This window comes from Bombina bombina, chromosome 5 (assembly GCF_027579735.1).
Source record: "Bombina bombina isolate aBomBom1 chromosome 5, aBomBom1.pri, whole genome shotgun sequence".
NCBI classification, from domain to species: domain Eukaryota; kingdom Metazoa; phylum Chordata; class Amphibia; order Anura; family Bombinatoridae; genus Bombina; species Bombina bombina.
The window spans coordinates 585545571-585555911 of NC_069503.1; positions in this window are offsets into that span (position 1 = coordinate 585545571).

Below are 10341 nucleotides of genomic sequence, written 5' to 3' on the forward strand. Positions count from 1 at the left end.
AATGCAGCTTAACTATATAAGAGCATGTGAAGGGGAGCAATCTATCCTGACAGGGTTATTCCCTGGATTTAACTGCACAGGAGTTATGAACTCATAGTAGCTATAAGGTGTTGGAATAATTGCTGCTGAGTCTACTCAGGCTACTGCTGCAACATAGCTCTAAATGAAAGAAGGTGCATTGGTGTTTGACACATAACTGTAAAACAGAAGTTTACATAGCTGAACTTACTTCTCTTAATAAACTGACTGCATTTACCATAGAAACCCTTCAGGGACAGTATATATAGTCATGCAAGAAATAATAGTATGCAATATAGCCTGTAGCATAAAACTGTATATAGAACATAAGGTTATATAGCTCTGTTGTGCTTCACTTAATCAAATAGATGTAAGGATAGGAATAAATAGCCTATGCTATGAGGGGAAGATAAATCTATCCTTAAACATAACTTAGACAGGGCTATAAAATACATCTTAACTATATACAAATATGTGAAGGGGAGCAATCTGTCCTGACAGGGTTATTCCCTGGATTTAACTGCACAGGAGTTATGAACTTATATTAGCTATAAGGTGTTAAAATACTTGCTGCTGTGTCTACTCAGGTTACTGCTGCAACATAGCTCTAAATGAAAGAAGGTGCATTGGTGTTTGTCACATAGCTGTAAAACAGTAGTTTACATAGCTGATCTTACCTCTCTTAATAAACTGACTGCATTTACCATAGAAACTCTTCAGGGACATTATATATAGACATGTAATAAATAATAGTTTGCAATATAGCCTATAGCATAAAACTGTATAAAACCAACATAATGCAAACTTATTACGATCTATCTTGAACGCCATAATACTATAGCTCAATCCAATAGAACATATGAGACACCAGCCGGTAACATTATGTTAGTGTCTCCTGTACTCTCCATGCAAGCAGACAAAGGGAGCCGAGAAAAAACCAACCACCCGGGTCAAAAGGGCTTCTCAGCCATCTAGCAAGTTCCGTGTGGATCGGCAATACAGTTCTCTGCCGCAATCTTGATCGCGTTGTCTCAGAAATATCTATTCTGTATCCTCTCGGTTTCACAGCAGGAAAAATATGTACATTGCCTAGCGGTGCCATGTTCCCATATGCACCCACCTCCTTCAATGATGTCTGCGTCCCTGTATTCTCCCAGTACATTGGCGGCTCTGTCCGGGTGTGCACTGCATATGTAGTAGAGTATGCATCAACTCCTGACCATAGACTTGTCGTCGAGGCCTCAGTGCGTCTACGTTCTCTCTGCTGTGATTGCCCGGGCCACAAAGTACCTAGTGGGCTGTTAGCTAGGCAGGATTGTGCGGTGGATGAGCTGGCTGCAGTCCGCAGGATAGCTGTACATCTCGCATGATGATCTGTAGCGAGAGCTTCTTGCAATTGGAGAGCGTAGAAATCAAGCTTTAATTCTAACTGTCGCAACAGAAAAGCAACAGACGCCATCTTGATAAAAGTTCTCTATTACCGTTTGAGGTATCTGTAGCGTAATTGTCTCTGCAGGATAGAGTGTCAGATATTGTTATCGAATCCAACTCTATTAATTCTTGTCAGCCAATACACTGCCACAACGAAAACACACTATTAACTGTCTGTTCCATATTAGGCGTTGTCGCATGGCAGTTCGCCGTCAAATGTATAAGTTCTCCTTTAAGCTTCTGTTCTTTCAGCCCTTCAATAGCTCAACACTTGCTGTCATTCCATCTGAGTTGAGTCATATAAGTTTAGTGCTGATTTTCCAGATTAACAACCGTTATAAAGGATGCCATAGCAGGAGCCACATCTAAACACGTCTTGCTCCATGAACTGCTAGCTCCGCCCCCCCAACTGTTGTTATTTTTAATTCCCATATGGAGTAGTAAGTGTAATTAAGACACCGGTGTCCGAAAAATATAGGAATAATTGTCAGAATTTTAGAGTGTTTAATAAATATTTTGATGTGTTTATAATTTGTGTGAGGATTTTTTATGTTCAAATTTAAATATTCGAAGGTAACTTTTCAGAAGAACTTCTCGCAAAGTAAACCTTAGGCACATATGATTTGAAGAGGAAGATATTTCTCTAATTTTTTTCCCTTGTTTTTGAAAATGTTTTGATTTTGAAATTAAAAAAAAAAAAAAAAAACTTTTTAAAAAAACTTTTGATTGAACATAATATATAATTGAAAGGACATATCTAATAGCAGACAGCTCTTTGAGCGCCTCCCACAATCTCCCCTCTTTTAAACTTTTGTTACTGGTTACATTTTTTGGAGAGAAGTGTAACATTAGTGGGTGTGCATAGTGCTGCAGAAACCAGGCTCCTAGAAAAACTTTGTTGATTCTATAGAAATCCCCCCCCCCCCCCCCAAACGAAAAAACTTATAGAAATTAACTTTGAAATAGGACAAACCAAAAACCTGTTAAAATATCTGGGAATACACCTAGCGGCACAGGTTCAGCTCCTATATAAACTAAATTGTACTCCAATTTTCAAGTCCATCAGAAAGTATCTTTTAAAGTGGAGAACTTGTAATTTCTCCAGGATGGGATGAATGTCCGTGAGAAAGATGAATATATTGCAGACTCGTCTCTTTAGAGCCCTTCCTATCAAAGTTAGCTATCCAGAATTAGCATCCATACAATCGAAAATTTTAACAATTAGAGGGGAAAAGATGGCTAGAATCTCTAATATAACAATGAAGAAACATAAGACATTGGGGGGCCTGGGAGTTCCTAATTTGATAGAGTACTACAGAACAGCTAGGTTAGCTCAAGACGCTCTAATCGGTAGATCAGAAATAGCCGCTATATGGATAAAAATAGAGGTGGATTGGGGGATGTCCCCGATGTAATAGTTTGGGACAAAAAATCCTCAGCCAGGAAGGGTTGACTGGATCTCCTATGACGGAAGTCACTAGTTATATGTGGTCTGAATTTGCTAGAAAGAAAGGAATGTGGCCAATTAAGTCTATTATTATGCCTATTAGATACCTGTTGGCAAAGGAATTTCGGAGAGACAGACAAGTGGGAGAATAAAGGCCTATACCGGGTAGCAAACTTTTTGACACACAAAATGATGACATTTTCTCAACTTCAGGAAAAATGATCTCCTATTAAGATACACTGGTATGTATACCTTCAGTTATCCTCCTCCCTAAATAAATTTCTCAAGACAATTCCAGGCAAAGCTAAAACCGTTTTGGAGAATATTTGCGTATCCCGAACCAGACCAAATCACACCATATCCAGGCTATATATAGATATTCAAAAAACTAGGGATTCGCTCAAGAACTCAATAACACTTAAGTGGGAAGCAGAACTAGAGCTATCCAGAGATAAAGAAACATGGGATGATGCTTTCAGTTCGGCCTCTAGAGGCCTACTGAGCGCAGATCTAAGGGAGAACTCATTAAAGACAATATTCAGACGGTATCTGACTCCTTTGCGAACTTCTCATATGACCCAAAATAAATCTAGATCATGCCATAGAGGGTGTAGTGAGGTAGGGCCATATAAGCATACGTGGTGGGAGTGTGGAGAAATCCAGACCATCTGGAGGCTACTTTCATCAATGATTAGCTACATTTTCAATAAGCAGGTACAACTCACTATCACACAGGCATAAACCCATTAACGCCTTAATCAAAATTGTATGTACTGCAACAAGATCTTCAATAGCAAAATACTGTAAGATTGGCGCTCCATCTTGGAATGAAATAAAAAATAAACCACATATACATAATGTATGAGTCAGCAGCTTGGTCACTGGGAACAAAGGAAGCCAATGATGAAATATGGTTTTACTGGAATCTAAGAAATGGATCTAGTTGTTCCAGATAGATTTCCGGCCCACAGGCAGTAGTTATACAATTTAGGACGCTATAGGTTGTACAGATGAGCTCCCACAACTATATACAGTCTTTGGCATCCAATCCTTGTTTGTTATTCATTTGTTTTGTTTTTAAAGATGTTATTTTTCACCTAGTTCTTATCTCCCCCCCCTTATTATAATTGCTACATTTGAAAGACCGTCATCCTTTCCCAAAAATATCTCCAGGATGCTCGAGACGACAATTGGACTTATAGAAAGAAAGTGGGGATGTTGCCTTTTTTTGAGGGTCTATGTAATGAGTAGTTAACCACAATTTATATATGTTTCTGCGTATGCATGTACTTTTATCCATTGTCAAAGAATGACTTGATATATTGTAATAAACACAAAAAGCTTTAATAAAATGATTTATACATAAACATAAAGTTAGGGACATAAATTAGAATTCTGGCGACCCTTAGGTCTATTCTTCTTGTCCTGAGTTAGGAAAGAACCCTTTTCGCCTGTAATTTCGGAAATGATCTGCACCAGACCAGGACCAAATAAAGTCTTACACTAATAAGGTAAAGACAGAAGCTTGGACTTGGAAGTTACTTCAGCCGACCAAGATTTTAACCACAGAGCACTGCGAGTTAGATCAGCGAAGCTAGACATAGTGGCTCACAGTCCAATACCCTGCATGTTGTCATCACTGATAAAAGTACTGGCCAGTTTAAGAGCCTTGATCCTATCTTGGATCACTCTACAGTAGTCTCTTCTGATATCAGCTCAGACAAGGATTTGCACCAATAAGATGCTGCTCCCGCAACCGTAGCAATACTTGCAGCAGGTTGCCACTGTAATCCTTGATGGATGCACATCTTTTTTAAGTAAGCATCTAGCTTCTTATCCAAGGGATCCTTGAAGGAACAACTATTCTCTATAGGAATAGTAGTTTTTGGCTTGAGTAGAGATTGCTCCTTCTACCTTAGGCACAGTGCGCCACAAGTTACGAATGGAGTCAGTAACAGGAAACATTTTTTTTTTTAAAAAACAGGGGAAGTGGAAAAAGGAATCCCTAGCTTATCCCATTTCTGAGCTATAATTTCCGACATGGATGAGGGAACATCATAAACTTTATTACGTTTAGTTGATCTTTTAGGGTTTAGGGTTCAGCTATAGGAAACATCTTTTTGAAAATAGGAGATGGAGAGAAGGGAATACCTGGTCTCTCCCATTCCTTAGAAACAATCTCTGAAGCTCGCTTAGGTACTGGGAAAACATCTGAGTAAGAAGGAACCTCGTAATATCTGTCCAATTTACTCGACTTCGAAGGAGCGACCACTACTATGGAATCACAGTCGTCTAAAGTAACCAAAACCTCCCTGAGTAAAAGGCAAAGGTGTTCTAGTTTAAACCTGAAAGAAACAACCACTGAATCAGTCAGTCAAAGGCAATGAACTCTCAGAGTCTGAAATTTCGCCTTCTGATAGAACCTCTATACCCTCCACCTCAGTTCCCTGGAAGGGTAGATCCGAGATTGCCACCATGGCATCAGAAACCTCACTGACCACATGGTTGTCTTTCCTCTTACGCTTGCCTTGTAGCATAGGAAAAGCAGACAAAGCATCAGAAATAGTGGAAGACATAAGCACTGCTATGTCTTTTAAGGTAACTCCAGCAAACGCTAGAGCAGAAGTACAGGGCACTGCTTGTGTGGGCGTTAAAGTCTGGGACGCTTGGGGAGAAAGCTGCAGCATACTCTGAACCTCGTTATTAGACTCCTGAGAAGCATCCGCTTTTGAAAAATTTTGTTCATGAAAAATCTTCTCTATGACTTAAAGCCCTCTCAATACATGAGGGACAAAAAGGAATTGGTGGTTGCACATTGGCATCCAAACACATGGAGCAAGTATCATCTTGCACAGCTCCTATGTCCATGTTGAAGCACAGTAGAATAACAATGTAATAAAACTTTACCTTTACACAAAAAGAATCTTATTACAAAAAACTGTTACTGGCCCTTTAAAATTTAAAAATAAACCTTTTTACTGCAGGTAGAAAAAAATGTGTCCCAAAATAAACAACAGAACAGAAACTATTTTCCGCGTTTCAGAGAAAAAAACGTATCCTCCGTTAAATAAAATAAAATTCAGACACGACTACGCCTCAGCAGCTCTGCTGAGGCGCCTACCTGCCGACCGGATCCACTGCTATATCTCCAGCGATCTCCAAGCAGTCTGCCGATGACAAGGGCTCTATAGCGCTACGCAACCGCTTGCTCTAAGGAAAAGACCATGCGGTTCTAGTGCGATGCTGATTCTCTCCACAGCTAACCCAGAAACAGCTCCGTGCACCAGGCAGAGGCTGAAAACTGCGCAGCGTAATTAGAAAGTGGGCGAAAACGATAGCACCGCCCATTGTGGGTGTTGGAAAACGCACACAACCTGACCGGCTTCACTTAGTCAAATAAAAACAATAGTGAAAAATTAAGCTCAACTCCCAGCCCCAGTGCCTGTACTTAAGCTGTCAAAAAAAATACAACCCTCCATACATAGAGAGCATAATGTCCCAACACAAAGAGCCCCATATTTCTGAGCCTTATGTGTCAAATGAGTCTTATTAAAGTGCCCACTCTCCTCTGAGTCTTTGATATTCCCAGAATAAAAAGTCAGTACTTACCTTAATGCTATCCGACAGCAGGACAGTCCAGCAGGTTTAAAGAGGTCCTTTCCCTCCTATAGCCCTGTGGAAAATGATAGTTAAGTTTGCTTAGGCCATTAGGATAAGGGCAGCAGAAATGTATGAAAGGCGCAATGAGAATTATGTCCCACCAGTTCCCATTGCTCTAAAGCCACCAAAAGCTCTACTGAAAAGACTGATATGGACTACGGCTACACCCTAGAACAAAGCAGCACAATCTTGCACTACTTTAAAAATAATAAACTCTTGATTGAAGAATCTTTTCTAACACCTAACTTTACCTCTTCCTAGCACTAACGTAGGCAAAGAAAATGACGGGGGGGGGGGGGGGGGGGAGGCAAGGGAGGAGCTTTTTAACAGCTCTGCTGTGGTGCTCTTTGCCTCCTGCTGCTGACCAGGAGGTGAATATCCCATAAGTAATGATGATGATCCGTGGACTCATCGTGTCTTTAAAAAAAAAAAAAAAAAAAATTGTGTTATCCAAATATGTTTTTTTCTTTGCTTTTGGTCTATCATTACATAATTAGAAGGTTAAATGTAATTAAAAGGTGCATTGCTCACATTAACTTCTTAAATTCAGGAGTAAGAGCTTTGCAAACCATGAAGGACTAGGTTAAATTATATATATATATATATATATATATATATATATATATATATATATATATATATATATATATATATAATGCAGGGATATGGCAGATTTTATAATTTTACTACTAAAATTGCATGTTCATGCATCATTTGTTGCATTAGTTGTCATTAAAAGTATGGCATGTGTCTGCAGGAATATGATTTTTTTTTTGTTTACAAATAAAAAGGAAAATGCTTTCTATCTTATACAATTATAACCTAGTTTATGGCTTCATTTATTAATATACACCAGTAATTCACACTAAAGGTGTCATCTGCTAGAGTAATATAAAGTAATAAAATAAATTAGGGCTGATGTTCCTAATAATTTGTGAAAACAGATTACATGTGTGCTCCATAAGAAGCTCCTAAATAAACAAACAAAAGTTTGTTATATGGTAAATGTTAGATACAGAAACACTTGTGAGCAACCAATGTAGACACTGGTATCTTTTGTTAAGTTCACAGTTATTGGGGTATGATAAACATATAAATAATTATTTCACTACATTTTAAAGATATTCCAAAGCAAAACTGAACTGAAAACCACGGCTTTCAACATGTGACAGATGTATAACTAAACAGTACAAGCAGCATCACATTTTCAAAAAGCTAATTTTTAACATTTGTAGCCTTTCTTAAATAAGTGATATAACAGCAACAAAAATCCCCTCTCCACACGGTAACAACATCTCATAGAAGCTCAACATAACCCTTTTTGATAAGAGCCTCACCCTTCCACGGACACTGTTTATTTGTAGTGAGGGCTGTTAAGCTATAAATCAAGCCTCGGCAGGCTTGTAGGAAGCAGCCACTCTGATATTTCCACCCGCACTGGAAAGGCTAAGCAGTACCGTGCCGTGAGTGGAGCAGCCCTCCTCCACAGCTACTAAACAAAAACAAAGGATGCTAACCCCATGGCTTCCAAAATAGCTGCAATGTATTGCACAGAAATACATTGCAGCAATCTATGTTAGCCATAGGATGGGGGTTAAGCAGTGCAGCCACTGTGATCAGATATGCACTGTGAGGCAGGCAGAGTTGAGGAGGAGGAACTGACACGCAGTTGTTGTAAAGTAATTTCACAGCATGCAAAGAGGAACGCTCAGCTCTATGCTCTGCACCTGTAATGTTTAGGCTCAATCTTTCTGCAGACAGGCTGCATTTTCTGCGATGACAGCGCAGATCGCAGTATGTTCTGCCTTGGGGCCCTCCCAGTGGATAAATTCCTTTCTTTCTTGGTGGTGAGAGTCAACGATTCCTTGTGGGTATTTATCCCACGTCTACTTCCCTTTCCATCCCAGTAGTATGTATAGCCAAGGATAGGAGGAAGACGTAAGAAAGATCGTAGGGTAAAGAGGTGCAAACCAGGACTGCTGCCAACTAGTAAAAATGGGCGGGTTTACGGATTCTTACCATCAAGAAACAAAGTAATTTATCATGTTAGTAGCCTGCAAAATAGGTTTTCAATGTCCTAACCACATTTATACTCTGCAGAAATCTCTACTTTGAAAATCTCGGATTAGAACATAAGGAGGGCACCACAATCTCCTGATTAATGATCTCTTGAGAAACCAGGGAGACAGCCAGCCTTGTCCTGAAGAAAACACAAATATTAGGGATCAAAAGAGAGAGAGAGCTGACAAATCAGATACTCTTCATACTGAGTAAATAGCAAACAAAAATAAAAAACTTTCCAAGCCAAAATTTTAATATCTACCTTATGCATAGGTTCAAAAGATATTACAAATCTTTAAAACCAGATTCAAACTCCATTAACAAGAAATAGTTTTGTTTACAGCTCTGTTTCAACTAAATATAACTGATAAAGAAAATATAATATTACTCCGCAACACACTTCACAAGTGGAGGAGAGTAACGGGAGCAAAATCTAAAACATAACTTTTACTATGTAAAAGGTAAAAAGTGTCAACATAACACAGAGTAAAAACACTTAAAAAAACAAACACATAATACTACCGTCTGAGTAATAGGGGTAAGGATAACACGTATTCTATAGTACATTATATATATATAAGAGAGAGAGAGAGAGAGAGAGAGATAGAAGAGATATGCTTCTTATCAATAGTCATAGGACAGAGAGACCCATTGTGTAGCACCCAATGACTTGACAAAAAGTTCCCTATACGCAAATTACACTATGGGCTTGGTGTTATACTGATGTAGGGTGTATATACACAATTTCTCTGAGTGCACAGTCGCTAAAATGTAAAGACGGAGCTTGTACCAAAATATCATCCACATATGATGCCAATGCTGCCATGACATCTGATTGTAGAGCGCCCAGAACCTTTGTAAAAATCCTGGGAGCTGTAGCCAGGCTAAAGGGAAGAGCTACAAACTGAATATTACTGATCAGGAAGACAAAACGACAAACTGTGGTAAGCCTTGTAAAAAGGAATGCGCAAGTAGGTATCTTTCAAGTCTACAGTTGTCATAAACTGACCCTGGAGCACTAAAAGAAGAATAATTCTGATAGATTCCATCTTGAAAGAAGGTACCCTCAGGAACTTGTCTAGGGTCTTCAGAACCAGAATCCGTCTGAAGGTTCCTTCCTTCTTTGGAACAATGACAAGATGAAAATAAAATTCTGAACCTTGTGCTGATGCAGGGTTGGGAATAAATACACCCATGTTCTACAAATCCTTAACACACTGAAGGAATTTAATTTTTTTGGTTTTGTCGAGACAGGATGGACTGAGATCAGGCCATCTGAAAAAGGTCTAATCCGCCCCATACCAGTACAGGTTCTGGACGCAGAGCTTGCATGGGTAGTGGTAATCTTGTTCTGCTTGGACTTATTTCAGATTTGGTTTTCAGGCAGATATTGCAAAATCTGGATTTTTCACAGTGGAAGATTTCTGATTCCTAGATTGGCAAAATGAACTGAAATGATTGCCAGATTTGCCATTGGCTTGAGATTTCTTATAATGGTGCAAAGAAGCTCCCTAGCCACCTAAAACCTTTAAAATATTAGAGTCCAAACGTGGACCAAACAAAATATTTTCCTTAAAAGCTAACATTAGAAGTCTTGACTTCAAAACCATGTCAGGCGATTATCTTTGGTAAAAATCATGGTCTTCTAAGCGATATTCTTCGCATTGCTACTGACGATCTGAATGATTGCATTGCAAATAAAGGAGTGCGCCATCAGTAAACCA